The 19,219-nt window shown below is 37.4% G+C and overlaps 1 long non-coding RNA gene across 1 annotated transcript; it reads right to left on the minus strand.

Annotated features, from left to right (window-relative positions):
- Positions 1-844: 844 nt before the first annotated feature.
- Positions 845-16,114, minus strand: LOC136366324 (uncharacterized). The gene is made up of 3 exons (XR_010744511.1): positions 15,894-16,114; positions 3,410-3,500; positions 845-2,921 (listed from the first exon to the last, which is right to left on the minus strand). It is a non-coding gene; the product is annotated as an uncharacterized lncRNA (long non-coding RNA).
- Between the last annotated feature and the right edge of the window lie 3,105 nt (positions 16,115-19,219).

The following is a 19,219-nucleotide window of genomic DNA, read 5'->3' on the forward strand; positions in this document are numbered from 1 at the left end:
TGAATGCAGACACTTGAAGATGAGGCTTGCAATGATTGCATAAACTCTGCTGAGTAACCAAAGTTTGTACTTCCAAGGCAAGATGAATTTTCTAGAGGTACAAAGCACCTTTAACATAATTGCTTTTTCTCCAGGACTTACACATATTAAGTATAATCAGAAGAGAGCACTGACAAATCCTCAGCAAATCTGGGAAAAAGAAAACATGCAATTGATCCATTTTTACCAAGGATCCAATTCTATTGCCAATTCACTGAATTTTCCACAGAAGAGAGGGAAAATAAATACTTTTATCAGAAAAGGGAATGCATGCAATGCATGGAATATCACATGTATTTTCCTTCTGGAGTGAAAAAGGGAGAGGGAACATACCCAAAGTGTAATTCAGCTGTATGAGCACAAACCTATTCTTGGAATGGTGTGAAGCTATACATTTCTCTCTCAAGTATCTCAAGTCTCTTGCCAGTGGCAATAATACTGGATTTTCTTCTGAACTATAGCAAATCCTCCTGCACTGTGCAATTATCCCATCATTCCAGTTAGTGAGAGTCTCTCTTCTGTGTCTCCTTTCAGACACAGTAGTTCCTAAACACCATTAGCCTCTGAAGTATTGCATTGATCTATGCATAAAATTAAACATCTTGCTGTAGGATTAGTGCACCTTCACTGTGTTTTCAAGAGGTTTCCATTCATTAAAACAGCACTGTGAAACTGCCTGCTTCTACCAGTAAAGGAGGAGTTGGAAACTGAGCAGTTGAAGAGGCGGGCAGCTCTAGAGCAGCTACTTTCAGAATCAATGTCCATGGCAGGGGGTGGAACTAAATGATCTCTAAGGTCCCTTCCAAGCCAATCCATTCTATGACTTTGGCCCATTCTTGACCAGTTAAATCCTAATTTAGCTTCCATAACTCCTTTTTGGTGAAAACCACTTTTTCATTTTGATGGTAGTCAGCACATTTAATAGAAAGTAACTAACAAGGTATCTCTGGACTGTTTATTGCACAAAAGTTTGAAAGGTGAGATGAAGAAAGTAGAGAGAAGAAATTAAAACAAGTGAGCATCAGTGAGCTGGTAGAGGTTCCAGCAAGGTCTGCCACAGCACTACTTCTGGATACCCTCTTGGGGCTAAGCCATGAAAACACAAGTACAACAGAGAACAAATAGGCAGAAAACAGACAAAAACACAGCCAGAGATTTGAAACATGAATGCAGCCACAGATTTCAAAATAAAACATTTTTGGACTTGCTGAATGCAACCATTCAATATAACTTACAAAGATTTGTCTTCTTTAGTAACATACATCCCCAAATCTCTTTCAGAGCCTATTGTTACCTGCATTCTGTCTTTACTTCTTCTTCCCTATAAATTCATATGTCAAATTTACTGAAATTTAATGCATAGCTTGCTTGTTAAGCAAAATACCTCAGAAATGCTTTATAATGACAAATAGTTACAATACATATAATACCAGGTCACAACATTTGTACCTGAGACTTACTTCCTGAACAACACAGACTATTAGTATTCTCATGATTTAATTCCATGCAATATTTTTATTTACTCTTAGGTTCTATAATCTAGTGTGCCCAAGAAAGTTATTTTAGATAGCAACTAAAACAATAAGAACAGATATAAACAGTGATATTCTGTGTCCAGAACCTATAACACCTCAGCTGACAATAAGAACCTCTTTCCTGAGCTACCCATTATCTATTCAGGAGACTGAAATAACAGGACCATCTGGCTACTTGCAATAAAGGTGACAGTGCTCACCTCTGCTGTCCCTGCTCTGTGCAGAGATGAGCATGGAGGTTTGATATTCCAGATATGTCAGGCTTATGAGGCTGAACAGTTGCAGTGTTCTCACTATACAGAAGACAGTTTATTCTTGTCTTTAACCAGGACATTTCAGGACTTTAGTTATTTGAATGCCCTTCATCAATGAAGTTATGCCATAATAAAGGGCAAGAATTTGAAATGAAATATGAATGCAGAGTGACTCTGTGGACACTTATTTTGAAAACATAAGTCACCTTCAAAATTGGAATCACATGGAGATGAGTTTCTTATTTTTACAGAACAACACAGTGCATTCACATCAAACTGCTGTGACATTTTTGACAGTGGTTTACATATACAAGGGGGTTTTGGCAGAAGATGATATAAGCATATTAAATTAATTTATACTGATTCTTTGGTTTAAATTTCAAATGGAAAAGTAAGTAATATATGAAAAATTCTTCTGGTTTCCATAGCCCAGTCCAATTTTAGCAAACACTTGCATTGGCTACTTTGGAATAGGCCACATAGCAGTTTTGTCCTAGGCTACAAAAGCAATTATTTCATAAGCGCTGTAAATCACATTGCTTCTTGTTTAAAAGAATTTGAATTGTTCAGATAAAGTTCTTAGAAATAATATTTACAAATACATTGTGACATGCAATATTTAATATGGTTTTCTATATAACAAGAAGGTAATGCAGATATGATAAATACATTCTAATTATGAGCTACATTTGTGAGCCTGCCAATTCCCACTGAAATCACAAGAATTAGATTACTCTAGAAGCATAAAAACTCTGGACTCCAAATCATTAATTTTAAGTAGTTAGAAAAGGGGCCAAGGCATAACTGATAACTGGCTGAAGGGTTAGTGTGAAGAATTCTTTTCAAAGGTGTTTTATGTTCTGCTAATTTTATGTATTAAATGCCACTTTAGGAGGTTTGGGACTTTAGCTGCATCAACTGGTTTTCCTTGAATTAGAAGAGAATCCTCTCATGGCAGCAGGAATGTAAATCCAAAGGAGTAGATGAGGAGATACCTTGCTTTTAATTCTTTTAGTAAGCCGCTGTCATCATAAAATATAGGAAAGAAACCCTGGAGCTGTCTCTTTTCTTCTTTTTTACCAACACCTAAGAACTTCAGAAAGAAGCCAACTAGGTCATAGCTAGCCACAACACAGTATATCAGTGTTTGGCAAATTATATGTAAGTAGGTTAAGTGAGTCCATATATTCAGCAGCTTCTCTACTGACCATGCACAATGATTTACAGATGCCTACATGGTAAATATTCTACAGTTGCAACATTATTCAGATCCAGAATATCCAGGAAGGGTACATGGAAACACCTATGGAGCTTCTCATGAAGAAGCAAACTGTTACATTTTTGACATTTAAGAACAAAAACCTGACCTAAAGATTGGCAGAACACCGAGGCATGGCTGGGGACACAACAGGCCAAGTACAGGAAACTTATTGGATATGTTTATTAAATTTCTATGGTGGCCTATCAGATATGTCACAGTAGGTTATGCCATTCAGATTTCATTTCACATCATGCCTGTCAAATTATAATGGTACCTGACTGGCAAAACTGCATCTAGAATCAAATTTGATTCTATCTTACCTATTTGGGGATTTTGAAAAGCACAGCAGATTATATGTCCTTTAAAGTGCTGTAACTTTCACCACAGACTTGTTGTCAACTTGCTGTTCATCTGAAAAAAAAAGAATATTCACAAGTGAGTGCCATGTGTCATACAAACATGCACTAAATTGAGACCAGACAAAATGATCAAGTGCAGGTGACAGATGAGCTGTGTTTATAAGAGTGTCTGAGGATCAGATCTGATTGGAACAAGATACTGAAAGTTGTCAGCTTTACAACTCAGGCATTAAAGCAGCAGGACAGGTTCCCCAGGACACAAAATTAAAAAAAAAAAAAAAGTGTCAATGTTTAATGATTTTATTTGTATTTTTATGCGTTAAACAATGAGTCTGAGGTCCACAGGATCACTACCATATTGACTGAAATAGGACCTGAGTCTGCCTTACCTTGCTCTTATTTTCAAGAGAGTTGTACACAAATCTGTACTTTCACAACACTAAAATAAAAGCTTTCAGAATTGCTGAGAAGGATTTTTTTTTAAGCATGTGTTGTACAGTCTGATTGAAATCAATTGCAAACTATTCTAATGCTGGCATGTTTCATGTTGTGCTGCTGGGCTTTAAAGCTGGAGAATCATCCAAACCACCAAATATTTTCTGCTTTAAAATCTTTTTGCCACCAAAATGTGTACTTTCTGAGAGGTGTGCTTTTTGAGCAATCTGAAGAGAGTTTACCAAAATGCAAATGTCAGTTAGGGAGCAATACCAAAATTATCTCAATTGAATACAGAGGTGTGAACCCTGGAAATGAGGACTGAATGCAATGCTTCACATTGCTCTTATGGATGTCATGTGTTTGAAAAGAGAGAGTGGCTGCCAAATCTCACACACAGGCATGCACACACATTCTGTGTGTCACCAAGTAAATCCCAGGGCTCCCAGTTAAATAAAGTTCAACACTAGAATCTAATAAAAATTGTGAACATATCCCAAATAGCAGTGACATTATGGTGGAAACTGTTGCTGTCTCAAGATCAGCAAGTAATTAATGTCTTTTAAATAAAAAACATCCAAAAACCATTCAAAGATAAAGCATTTTCCTTGCAAGTGAACACCTATTATGCAACTTGTTAAAAGAACCAGATTCAGCTCTTGTCCTTTTAAACAACCAAAATGTATAAAACAGAAATGTAGTCTATTCACATCCTAAAATTGGGCAAGAAATATACTAATTTCAATTATTTTTATAAAAGATTACTTTTCCGTATTTTGCCTCATTTGTGGCTGTTTCACCATTATGTAAGACAAACTCATGCTCCCAAAATTATCTAATTGACACTGAAAAGTAAGGTTGTTCAAAATGCCTTTTTCATGACATTGCCACATCTCCATTGGAAAACAGGAAAACACACAATAGATGCACTCATGAGCTGAAAATAAATGCTTGAGGAAAAAAATTAAATGGTGAGTGTCATTCAATTTGGCACTCAAAGTACTTTTCACCCCTTCTAGGAGGCTGTCCTTGTCATACCATAATGAAGAAGGTGAATGATACCCCTTTTTCAGTCTCTAAATATCTTGCTCCTAGGAATACTTTCCTACTGAATACTATTTTGTGTTATGGATCAGGCAAATGAAGAAACCTACTTTAAGAATAAAATATTGCTCATTAGGAGTAAATGTGACTCATTCTGATAAAGAAAAAATATTCAGAGTGAATTACAGGTAATCCTATTTTTAAATTAAGTCTCTTACTACTTACAAATACCTGATTAAGCACTGATGCATAGCACTTGTTCTTCCTTCTTAAACTCAGACATCTACTTCATTTACATGCAATATTTTAAATGCATTTATTTAATACAATGCCCACCTCTGTACTACAAATTGCTTTCACTTGTCATGAATTCTAATGCCCATTTTTTATTCTGCTTTGAAATATCCAGCTACCCTTGGCTTTCTTTTCTCTCAGGCTTTGATATATTGGAATCATTTCCCCAGGCAGCAATCAGTGTTGATAAAAGAGTTTGAAACTCAATTCACAAACACACAGCATATTTGTGGGTAAGAGAACTAGTACTTTATTTCCACTGTGTATCAAAACAAACATGGGAATACTGCTTCCAATAGAACTGAGTTCACACAGCAAGGAAGACAGGCATACTGTGGATTTCACAAGTGGCGCTGATTTACAGCATTTAGGGGGTTATTTTATTTCAGGAGATAAACTTCTATATGTGCTACTAACAGCAACACATCACCTTCAATCACAGAAGTACACAATGATGGCATGCACCTTCGTGGTGTTCCTTCTGCTCTTTCCCTGCCTCTCCTCCTCCCTCCTGCCTTTGTCCAGCATTTTCTGCTCTTCTAAACACATTCCCACAGAGGCACCAGTGGTGCTGCTGAGGGGCTCAGCTGTGCCCTGTGCTGGGGTGGCTCCAGAACCATCTGGAACCTGCCCTGTCTCATATGGAGCAGCCCCACCTGCTCCACAGAGACCCCACAGCAACACCTGGGTAGGGACAGCTGGGACCCACAGGACCCTCAACATCATCCTGCACCTGGCAGTCCCCCTCTCAGCCACAGAACCCAGCACTGTGACATCAGCCAGGACTCCCATGACACCCCCCAGAATCATTCCTTCCTTTCACAAACAACAGAAAACCCAAACAGCCCCTCAAAAATGCTAATCAAAGTTGAATTTACCTTTCTCTCAGCAATAGTAATTAATGTGAAAAGAACTGTTTTACCCTAGTGCATCTGTGTCCCATATTTCAACATTTCACATGTGCTGTAAACCAATCTGTCTTAGCCACAGCCTTCCAAAATAACAGATGAAAACAGTAATACATTAAATTACAGAATTCTGTTGGTTTTTTCCAAGAAACTTCTGGGATGAGCACAAGGCAAAGCAGACTGCTAATCTGATTTAAAAGATGGGTAAAATCAGCAGATAGAATGAAGTCTTTGACAGTTTCAGTCTCTCTTTACAGCCATAGTGATGCCTCCATTTACTTGAGCCATTCTGGAGAACATATTGTAAATATACTACAGAAAGCCTTCCAAAGATAAAATGAAATAAAATCCCCTCAAGCAAGAGCAGAGTCTGAAAAATGCTCTGGTCCTGTGAGTGCCCATTTGGTAGGGGCACAGTCCTCCCCAGAGCAGCTGTGCCACTGGGGCTTCCTGGAGAAAATAAAGGTATTTAGAGTGGTTAAAAGAACAGCTTCAATGAGAGAGGGATCTGGGCTACAGTCACGACTCTGGATTCACATTGAACCTGTAATCCTTTGTTCCTGCTGCTTTCCTTCAGGTATGTTTTCACTTCTATGAATGATTTTCATTTCCATAAAAGCTGCTGGTATTGACAAGTAGTAGGAGCTGTACTTTAGAGTCTAGTGCTCTAAGTGTGTCCATACTGACACATCATTTCAGAAGGACACATTCCTCCCTATGTTTTAGACCTGTGAATAGCAGCAGAACAGTCAAAGTCCAGAATAGTCCAGTCAAAGAAGCCCTCCAGTTTTCCCATGTTCTTACCAATGGGAAGCTTGATAAGTCTTTCCAATCACTTTACCAGGAAGATAAAAGTATAAGTCAATATTGCAAAATGACTTATACAAATATAAGTCATTTTTCCTGTTCTCAGTTCTGCTTTCTTTTCCAAGTTACAGTATATACAAATTAGGTAGATCTAGTAGACTTTGAGGAAGTTACCAACACAATCATAAGCTGAATCGCAATGCTTCTGAGATTTATTCTGTCTCCCAGCACAGACATTTCACATCCTGGGCAGCTTGGGAGATGAGGTCAACATTCCTAAGAGTCAGGTAAATGCCAGTGGAACCTTTCAGAGGCACATCAGATTGGAACACACACCAATAGCAATCACACTTATAAACCTCACTCAATTACAGGCTTTTCAGCTCAGGATGAAAAACATGCCTGCCCTAAAGAAATGCATTTAGGCTTTCTCATTTCTGAGTAGTGAAAGAATTATGTCAGCCATCCATTATTGATCCCCTCAGGAAAAACAGCGTAAAACAAAGCAGCTCTGAAGATAGTACTACACCTGGGTTGTGCTGACTTGCCCCCTTCATTTAATGGTATTTTTACTTTAGAAAGAGTTCATCTTTTAGGAATACAGAAATATGCATCCAAAACATATCTTTAATTAAGCAGCAATTAGTCCTAATTCTTAATACAAGCATTCAAGACATCTCTAAAAAAATCGTAAGACCAACTTTCTGTACAGGGCTTGTGATTGATTTGAAGTGGTACAGGGACACACCCCTTCTGCAGCCCCCTGGGACACAAAAGCCAAACTTCACAAGATAACTGTGCACAGCAACAGACATTAAAACATTTCTAGTAAATCATTAGTACAATTTCCCTGCCTATTTGCAGGGAAAACAATAAAAATATTATTACATCGCGTTTCCCTAGGAGCCTCTCCCTCCCATCCTTCTAGCTTTCACTTAATCTTTGCTCCTGTTAAATAAAACTTATTTCTCACCTCAGAAGACATCTCACCCTGGAAAATAAATTAATATCTTTCTACCAATTACCAACACCTTCTAAATCTCTGGAGAAATTTTGCACAGCAATTAGCAACCTTCTGGGAAAATGTGCCCTAGCAGGAGAGGACTACCAACCTCCTCCTTCCCAAGCTTCTTCAGACACCGCGGTTTTCACCTGCTGAATGACCCTTTTGATGGGATTCACTTACAAATCATTAGCACAAATGGCCAGCACCTGGATCCTTGTGGGGTTTGGGGGTGGTTTATTAAGCAGGCATTTATTTAACAAGCTGCAGGTGGGGCTTTGAGGGTATAGAGTTGTTTGAGAAGTTGTTCCCCTTGGCTAAACTGCGAGGTTCAGAATATCGATGTCTTTTTTTTCTTCCCAGTTTTTTAAAAGGCTGGCTTTATTGTCACATATGGGATAGATGGGGTTACACTTAGCAGTGATTACTGGCAACAATATCTTTTTCAAGGGAAGCAACTACCACTGTGCTTGTAAAATTTAGCAAGTAAGGGTAAGGTCAACAAAGCACCTTCTGATAGAGATTTTTGGAATATGTCAGCAAAACAGAACAGAAAATTAAATTACTATTTATGAACAAGTAGCAAAATGTGTACACTGGCAACCTTTTAACTGAATTCTGTCCTTTCCAATACATGTTCTATTTTTATTTCATAGCAGATTTGCCTCAAAATTGTACGCTGTGCTGGCCTTGGAATTAGGCAATTATGGCTGGGGGTTTGAATGATTTTTTTGAACTTTTCTTCACTTGTATCTGAATGCTGAAAGAAAAAAAAAAGGGGGGGGGGCAGGGGGAGAAAGCCTTCTATCAAGGAAATTATAACCTAGAAATATTAGCTGTTAAATAAGTCCTACTTTGAATAAAATATTTTTCAGCAGCATAAGAGGAATAACATTTTACAAGAGTCATGTTTCAGGAAGACTGGCTGTGACAAAATGTTGCTACATTTTTTTAAAAAAGGTGGTTTGAATGTGTATTAACTGTAAGCTATCTGGTGCCCATCAACAAAGCCAGCCACAAGTATTTGTACCTGAGTAAAGGGAGATTTTACCTTAAATGTCAGGATGGGGGAGAGAATCTACTGCTGAAAACCTTCCCACCTCTGATCAGAGGATACCAGCTGGCTGGAAAGAATGAGCCTCTGGCAGAGGAGGATCACCAGCATTTCCCATGAATGAGTAAAGGAGGACATTGTGTGTCTCACTGTAGGGATGAGGTGGGAGGAGTGGCTTTGTCCTCTCCTACAGACTCAGCTATGCTCACCCAAGGAGTGGCCCCGTACCTGGGGCTCTCTTCTGCCACTTGAAGGTGGCACTTGGACCCCTTCAGCCCCCGAGGTGAAAGTGCTGAACTGAGCTCTGGCTGTAGGTACCAAAGTGAAGAATTTGCAGAGCTGCATTGTCTGGAAAACTTGTCTCGTGTCAAAGCGGAAAGATTACTAAGAAAGAAATTTCTATAAGGGATCCTGCACACACACAAAAAAACCCCACTTTATGGGAATAATGAGACAGTTCATGGATATACCTATAGATTCTTTCACTTAATCAGCCTATGTTGCTGGTTCAAGCCTATTAAGCTGGGAAGGCTCCCCTTAAACACCTTCCTCCAATCCATTAATAAAATTCTCCTTTGCTGTCACATGAATGAGAATCGTGACAATACTGAGACTAACCTAAATTTGCATTTTAGCTCTTGCCTACCTGCCAAAGCAAAGTGGGACTGCATGCATGATAGTATGCAGATGTAACCACCTCATTTGCATGTGGACATTTGACATTGCACTCATGCAAATCAGGATCAAAACAGAGACATCCTTTTAAAAACACAGCAGCAAAAATCCAATCAAAAGGAAAAATACAATAAATAGGAAAAAAGTGCAAGAATTTTGGGGTCTGAACCAAGATTTGAATACAAATATTTTGAGTTATACTGGCAAATAAAAGACAATATGAGCACAATAAATCTGAAGAATCAAAATGTAAATCTTCTTTCTACCTTCATATATTATAAATCTACTAAAGTAATCAGAATTACTAACCTAAATTAATGGCAGTTGGTAATTTATTAGTTATGAATAAGCTCAGAGCACTACTACAATACTACAGGAGCCTTCTCCTTTGGTGAATTAAGGTATTCTGCAGGCCACTGAAATGCTCAGGATGTTTAAATCATCATCACATCATAGTTACTAATAGTCTGAAACTTTGAATTTAAGGGTCAAATCCAGAGCAAATTTGCCTCAATGAATTTAAAGACTCATACACACAGTGTTGTCCTTTTTTCCCCTAAAAATCTGCGTCTTAGAAGACATGCAACAAAGTGGCCATTTGGTATTTTAAATCATCTTGAAAATAAAATTACCAAGAAGACCTCTGAAAAACTTAGTAAATAAGTTTTGAATGGAACATAAACAAGCTCAATAATGAAAGATAGGAAAATGATGTATTTACTCACAAGATTGTAATCACATGCTTAAAATTATCTAACTAGCAAAATCATCTGTTTCCTACCATCTGGCCTGTGTTCAAAGAAATAAAAGAGCATATTAAAGACAGATTTACAATTTCAGCCATAAACAAGAGTTTACACATGATAAAGTTTAGTATTCTTCTATTTAAGCTTTTCTATTGTTTTAAGGATAGGGAGAAACTGGTCCAGTCAAATACCTGTAAATTGTCCTAGAAATGAAGAAATCAAATAAATGCATATCATGGAGAAAACACTGGGATAAAACAGAATTCTGCTTCCATTTAAGCTGCCTCAGACACTGGAACTAGTGCAGCAGAGGCACTCTTGCATTAGTGGGAATTTTCTGTAAAAGATTCTCTGACTTGAGCAGGTCCTTGTGGAATAAGAATATTAAAATGTCTAAAAAAATATTTTACTAATGTAGGGGTGTCAAAAATTCCCCAAGCCTGAATAATTCCTCCCTAGAAATCTGAGCTCTGATTAAGTGTCAACAAGTCTAAAGGATGAAAGCAATTACAGCCTTCCTTTGCTTTCCACTAAATATCAAACCCAAAGCTGCCAGGAGGGTTTGTTGCATTATGTGCCTGTTACAGTGTGGCATCTTTTAGAAGGTTTTCTGAATGTGAAATAGGTAAGTTTGAAAGCAAAATAGAAAATCAGCAATGTTCTTATTGTTGAAAGGAGCAAACAAACACTTGTTGAGAACCCTTCTTGCTATGATCTACCATATTTATTCATCTCTTGACAATAATGCAACAGACCATAAGGAAACAAAGGATCTCCTTAAATTTCCGTTTTGGGAACCATTCAGCAGTCTCAACCACAAGAATTACCAAAACAGTCCTCTGGATTAGCAAGAAACATGCTGTCTATGACACAAGTAGATTGGTTATTTGTTTGTAAAGCCCCAAGCACAGAAAGGACCTGTCCAGTGCTGCCACAGAGAAGAGGAAATCTGGTCAAATCACACCCTGTATCACCGGTATTGACACAAACTCCAGTATCTCAGGAAGACAGCCTTAGAGCTCTTCTTTTCCTCATTTTTTAATCAGAATTTCTGTTGCTCACCACCAATCTTTTTCTTTCAACTACTTAACTCCTAGCACTGAAAAGAAATCTATAAATTCCATTTCAGACAAAATCTGTTATCCTCCAGCACTATTTTCACATTCCGTTCTCACACACAAAAATTTTCTCTGACCTCTCTCTCTTTTCCTTTCTCAAAAAATAAATATATAACCAGCCTTCAGCTTCCCTAGTGTCCCTTCCATGGTCACTGGTAACCAGGGAAACCAGATACTATGGTAACTCAGGGATGACAAATCATTCCGTAAACTTCAAACTACATGTAAAGTCCTCATCTCTTTCTTCTCTAGGTGATGAAGTGACAACAAAAATAGTGGCAGCAAATCTCCATCTTTACTCATTCAATCGTTTAACTGTGTAAATCTGTATTTTCTCCATGCACCCTTTCCAGTTTCTTAAGTGCCCTGCTATTTTTAGAGCCACTCCATGCTCAGTCCAGGTTGTTCTAAATTAGACCTGAGTGCTCTCATCAAAGCTCTAATTGCATTTTTAATTTTTTTTTTTTTTTTTTTTACAGTCTGAAGTTACTCCAGTTCAAAGTATACGGATGCTCTTTTCAACTGGAGGGGAAAAAACTTCCCCAAGCCCTCACCTGGTTATTTTCTGAGCTTCAAAACTATCACAGTCCAATATCATAGCTGAGATTTCTGTCTCAAGGGTGAGTTTGTGCAGAGTCTCTGATGCCTAACCAAAGATTAATTTTGTTGTCTTCCTTGGGTAAGGATATGACAACAGTTCTATCTCTCCAATATCTAACTCTCATTTTCATGAAATGTGAACATACCCAACCTCTGTGACTTTCACCCATGTCAAATTTGTTTAAAATTGGTCAACAAGCTCAAATGTTATAAAAGAGGCACATGCCAAGAGTAGGGCCACATTTTAGGATCGCTTCAAAAGAAAAAAAATCAGAACTAACAATTTCTAGATTATCTGTGTTCCAGAAGTGCATATTCATTCTTGAGAAAAAAGAACATAACATAAAAGAACAGAGTCTTCCCTACTTTTATAAGAAATTTTCTAGCACAGCTGATCTTAAAGTCCATTTACAAAAATTAAGTTAATGATGGCAAGAATGATTATACATTAACTATTCATACATCACAAAAAGTACAATCTTAAATTCTACACCCATTGTACTCTGTGGAAATATGGTGAGCTCAGTGGAAATGGGAGGTGAAAAACTTCCAAAGCAGCCAGTAAACACAGAAGACATCAATTTCTCTTGCTTCCACTTCTGGTCTGAGTTTTATGTTCTGTCTAACTTACAGGTGAGACAAATATTGGAAAGCTCTGTTTTAAAGTATCATTTACAACATGAGGACCTTTTTTCTTTGGTCATATCCTTAGTGTCTCTGCCTCCTGGACTATTTCTCCTTGGCTCATTTGCTGGCTGACTCAGATCCTCTGGTCACTCTAAAAATAATAGTATTATCCTGGAGAGTTCCAAAGTCAAAATCCAGTCCAAAAAGAAGAGAGACTACACAGACTGTTTTTGGGTTTAAGTTACTGTCTCCAACAGGCAGCATATGACCCTACAGTGAAGAAGCTGTTAAGGTCCCAGCCAGCCCAGTCTTGCAATCTGATGTCAGAGAAAATTTGTTCCAGTAGACTGCAGAAAGACACAACTCCCCTCTGTCTGGCACTTCCTTGTTTCTCAGACCTCTGCTGCAGTTTCCATCTTTACTAAACAGCTCTGTAAATGTTTGCTGTCTAGGTAAGAAACTCCAGTGCCTTTTTTTTTTATTTGCTGTTCAATGTGACAAATTAAAGAAGCATACTTGCCATAAAAAGGATCAAATAGAACATTTCCCTGCAACTGATCCTCTTGAAATCCACACTGATTCAGTAGGACAGCTTTTTCTTTTCAGTAACTACTGAAAAAAACCCAGCTGATTACTGAGAAAATAATCAGTTAAGCTAGAAACCTTATTCTTATATTGGTATCTCCTCCTGTTATTAAGTGCAATGAGAGAGTCAATATCCAAGCATCCCATAAACACTGCATGATAAATCTTCCTTACAGTCTTTAGACAGACAATACACTGCCCACAGAAGGCTGATTTATAAAGTGTGCTGCTACTCCATTTGAGACACTAAGCATCCAATTCCAGAAGTTCTGAGCATCTAAAAAGTTTAGTTGAGGCTATTCTCAGGATCTAAGAAAACCTTCAGAGCACCAGACTTCCTGGGCCACGTAATTGTTAGCCTAGAACCAAAGGAACTAAACCCAGAAGTGTCTTTATGTACCTTGAGTTTCCTCATTTCCAACAAACAGCACATCACCTCCAGTGAATTATTCCCTTTGGAAGTTTTAGATGAGGCATACATTACTTTCTTTTTTTCCCTTCTTGGCATACTATATATAACATCCTCAACTGAGTATTTATTTTCCTTTGTAGATCACCATATCCAAGAGTGTTGAGAAACCATCTGGAAATAAAGAGACTATATATAATAATAAGCAGTAGGTTTAGAAACAGGAAATGTTTTAATTCAAGACTTTCAACAGTTTCCAAAAATACAGATGTGACAGATCAAGCAGATGAGGCAGTGTGTGCTTGTGCATCCTCTCAATAATTCCAATGCATATAAGATAATAATAACACCTGATTTCTAAATAATGACAGCAAAGAGCTTTTAGACTGCAGAATAAGTAAAATGTCTGACAAAGAAGAATCAGTATTGACAACTTCATCTGATTCACAAAGCTGAAGCTGTGACTCTTGCTACCTTAGAAGAGTCATTATGAAAGTATCAGCCTTGTCCCTGATGGCTTCCCCAGGCAAGGCAGCCCAATATTTTTTGTCAAAACATAACTAGCCTTAGTATTTATCCCCTCTTCTTCCCTCCTCTTTCACTGGACTGTCTTTGAACTGATTCTGATAAAGGAAACTGGTTCTCAAGACACATGAAATTAAAAATCAAGATTTACAATCACGTTGAGGAAACAGTCTCATATTTACAAAGTAGCTCTGGAACCACTAGTGGTGACAATAGCAAACAATGCATAGGGGAGGGGAACGGATTCACAGTGGGTGAGGATTTGTCCCACTGAAAGATTCAAACCATGGGATCACAGCACTATTTCAGTTCTCAAAATGGGGCTTGAGCAGTACTGAAACATCCAGGGATCCCTATGGAGAAACATTATTAAATACATATTTCCTTTGGAGAAAGGGAAATATTTCAAGCAAAAATGCAAACTTCCATAATTGCAATTTAGTGTTGATTCTGAGTATAAAGAAGGGGGAAAAAGTGCCCACTTTCTAACACATTGTCCTTTTTAGTGGAAGTGCCCAATCTTATATTGCCATTTTATTATCACTGAATTTAAAAGTAAACAAACAAAAAAAAATCTTTCTGTGCTATATATTTGTAAAGACACAACTTTGCATTGCTTCTCCAGCTACCCATATGAGATAGATTCTTCTCTGGCATCCACAGGTAGAGAGAAACTCTATAACTTTCAGCACCAGCAGGCAATTCAGAAATGCAGGATATTTTACTTTGCACAGTGTATAAATTTTAACAGTCTGCAGTATTTTATATCTAAACTTCAAAGAGCTAAGGAGGGAATGATGATGCTACCTTTGCACTGTTTTTATGATCATGTTTTAGCGTGTTGTAAAGCACATTGCTGAATTTATTTTGTAGTCAAAGTTCTTTCCACTTAGTAAGACTGATTAACCTGCCCTCCTCACCACCCCCAAAAAAACCTCATGCAAATTAGATTAACTTTTAGCAAAAGAAAAAAAAAAAAAGAAAAAAATAGAAAAGAACTAAACTCTGCTCTTTAAGAGTTACACATAAAAATGGAGCACATAATGAAATATATCCTGTGTGCTGTTAAGATACTAAAGTTTCCTGCAGCATATAAAGCATTTCAGTTGGAAAGGAGAAATCGTTTATTTCCTGTGACATCATCTAAATCTCTTTGAAATAGCTGCCGCCTGTAGAGAATTGGCACATGATCAATAGAGGCAGGGAAACCTCATGATATCCTTCAGCATCCTGCAGGCAATTGAAGGAGTTCTACCTCCTGGAGGACCAGAGCACTGACCCAGTGCATATCATTTAACTCCCCCACAGAATATCATTTCTTGGCAATTGCTTCCTATAAACATTAAAAAAAAGTAGGTTCAGTTTCCATCCCTTTGGCCTACTTTCTATTTAATATGGATGTGCTTGAAAACCAGAAGTATCTTCTGTTGCATTAGATGTTAGCATTAAAAGGAACACTGCCTGTTTTTCACATGGGTCTGTCCCCAGACTAATTAAAGAAATTAATGATATATACAAAAGTAGCCTCTACAGAACTTAACGGTTGTGTGACTACTCAATTTTGTGCAATTGGCTAAGTAAGAAATATACCAAAATTTGGTTTTCACAAACTCACTTGAGATTGTGGAAAACAGTATTTCAGCAACACCTACAGAAACCCACTCATGAAGTGTTGCAGCAGCCCTCTTGTTAGAGGGTAGAAATGAGCCAAGGCACAGACTTCTTGTTTATCACAGCCTGAAAAGGGTCCTGGTTTATTCCTCTTTACAGCTCAGCCATCCTAACGCCAACTATTCCCTGACTCTGGCTGCAGCAAGCTCCTGCTGTAAGTTTCCCTTGCAGCTGGTTATTAATAACTGCTGGTTATTCCCTGCTGAACCTTGACTGCAGGGGTTAGTGTGTGGACTGTGACTGCAGGCTTTTACCCAGCTAGACTGTGACTGCAAGTTCCAACAACAAGCTCTAACTACAGACCCAGACTGAGCTCACAGCAGCAATTCACTCCTCAGGATCCTTCTTCATGATTCTCCCCTCCCCACGCAACCCACTCCCTTTTATCACACTTATCTTTATTACAACTGTGACTCATCAGCAGCAAGGCTGTGTTGGGTAATTAACACAGAGGCAAGGTCACCCATATTCCCTTCTCCTACAAGGAAGAGGCTCTTTTTTCAGAACACTTACTTGTTTACAAATTCATTTCTCCAATTTAAGAATATTATTTCACCAATAATGTCTTACAAACATCACTAATTAACAAAAGTAAGAACTGCTGAAGATTTGCCCTGCCCTTTGCTTATTTGATGGACAGTTCTGTGACACCAGAGCAGAAGGCAGAACCTCCTTCTCTTTAGTTCTCAAAGCAGCTGCAGTGCACATGAAAGGATTGAGCCACAGCCTGTGGCAGTTTAGGACACGGTGCCTGTCAGCCTCTGGGCAAAGTGATCAGTGATCAGAAGGTGAGGGGCCAATGTCCCTGCGCTCGACTGAGCCTAATAGAGAGACACTCAGAAACTGCTGTGCAAAAGGGCATCTCAGGAAAGGTATGATTAATATATTTTTTAATGAACTACTCAGCATAAAAAGGATTGCAGAAAATGAATCTAGAAAAGGAGTCTGTTCATGAGCTGCTATATGTATAGCTTCAAAAATAAAGACCCACTGTCTGCAGGATCCCTCCTTGCTCAGCCAGTCAAGATGACTTATTACACCTGCATACAGCAGAGGAGAAAACAGAAAGTAAAATTACTTCATTGATTTTGTTCTGGTGTATGTAAATAACCTTATTGTCAGATCTGCCCTTTTCAGGAGAAAAAAAGTTTTGTTCAATTTGCCAATTGACTTTTTTCCTAGATCTGATTTTCATATTTCACAACTTCTCCACTGAGGACTCAGTAAATAGTAGCACGATTAACTGAAATTATATTTACTTCCTGATATATTTTATGGATTATTTCAAAGAGCTTTTAAAGTTTCTTAATAATTTTTTTGTTTCGCTAATATGGTGATTTAGGAAACATTCTCTTGAGAGATTTAAAGCATTTCTGGTATTTATATTTTCTCATCAAAACTCTTAATAAAAGCATAATTTTTCTGAATATATTTAAGTAAACAAATCTCTAAACTCTTCTACATGCTGCATGTGTCTCAACTATAAAACAAATATTGTTTTGAAAGTAAAATAATCTATACACCATTAATTTAAGGAAAGGAAGTACAGTCTATAATTCTATGGATCAGTCTCAAGCCAGTTCATTTTTAAGCCGAAATCAGCCCGTGTTAGTGAATGGCTGGGAATATCCATGTGGACAGTCACTGGAGGGCAGAAGTAATAACCAGCCTGTCAGTCATCTTAACAAGCTTCAACCAATATTGATTTTGGGGGTAGATGAATACAGTATAATATGCACGCATTTAGAAATGTTAATAAAAATGTGATCTATTGCACTTTTCTCACCAAATACAAAATGCCAAAAATAATCTAAATAAATCTAAGAAAATTGTTTGCTTGGCAAATCCATCTGCAAGGGATGTGGAAATAAATCAAGGGTTCCTTGATGTGACATGGCATATTTGAACTAACAGATCAAATAGAAACACCAGCTACAATTCAAACAGTTACAACTCAGACTCATTAGAGAAAAAAAAAAGCAAATTAGATAAAAAAATAAACTCTACTTAGGTCATCTTTCAAAACAAACTGAAAAGTTAGAGAAGTACATTCCCAGTGCTCATGAGTCTAAATGATGGACTTAATATGAACTATATAATTTTTCTATATTCTTCATATCTACAGCTAGTCAAAGTAGAGGGGTTTTTTTATGGGCCTCAAATAATCTTCTCAAAGCATTCCAAGCTCCCCTAATATATTATAGATTATATTTATATCCTAAATAAACAGCCTAGACAAAATTCCAGACAGAATTCTGTGTTCCTGCCTGTTATAAATGACAAATACATTAAAAGACTCTTACCTTACAATTCTGACCTTACAACTTAAATACAGGTTAAACACTATACAACATTCATATCTCTGTATCTTGTCATATTATTCCAGGCCAGCCCATGAGCTACTGTTGTCTTTGAAAATCTTATTTGTTTTAAAATCCAATTTGATTTGGTAAATTTCTACTCCCAGAAGTGAAATCAACTTTAACAAATGGCAATACTGAGTCAACTGATACTAATAATTATACTAATCACTTAAACAGCTATCTTCAAAATGGAACTGTAAATACACTGTAAACTTTAGCAAAATTAACAGAGTTTAATTTGAATTACAGATATAAGGTCAACTTCTGTTCTGAACTGAAACCATAATATTCTACAGGATGTAGGAAAAACAGGTGGGTAAATAACATAGAAATTGAAATATGCTACAAAGGAGACTCAACAAAAAAATTGTTACATACAGATAAGATGCTAATGCCATACTACTGTAAAATAGCCCATTAATCTGTTGTGAGGCAAAACATGTAAGCACATATCAATACCTCTGACTTTTTCAGACCACCAACTTTCACAGATGCATCATGAGCTCTACATTTTTCTGCCTGAATTTCAAATGTTTGAGCACTTCCACAGTGCAGGAGATCACTTAAAAAAGGAAAGTACAGAAAAGTATACATAGATTAAAAATTATGAGACATAAATAAAACAATGGCATGTTCTGCAACCAGACAAAGTACAACCAAAACAGCAAAACTTTACAGAAGACTTTTGCACAAAAAAGCAGAATTCAGAAAACTGAATTACAAGTAGCATCAAAATTATTATCAAAAAAACTTGTAAGAAGCCTGTCATTAAGAGCAGTCCATGTCTCTAGCCAGTACTGCTTTGAAACAAAGGACTTTTTCATGCAGCATGCTGTACATACTTTTTCCTTAAATAACATTTCCCACATTGCCTCTCCCCAGGCAACAAAGCAGTGAATGCTGCAGG

Source organism: Sylvia atricapilla, chromosome 12 (assembly GCF_009819655.1).
Source record: "Sylvia atricapilla isolate bSylAtr1 chromosome 12, bSylAtr1.pri, whole genome shotgun sequence".
NCBI lineage: Eukaryota > Metazoa > Chordata > Aves > Passeriformes > Sylviidae > Sylvia > Sylvia atricapilla.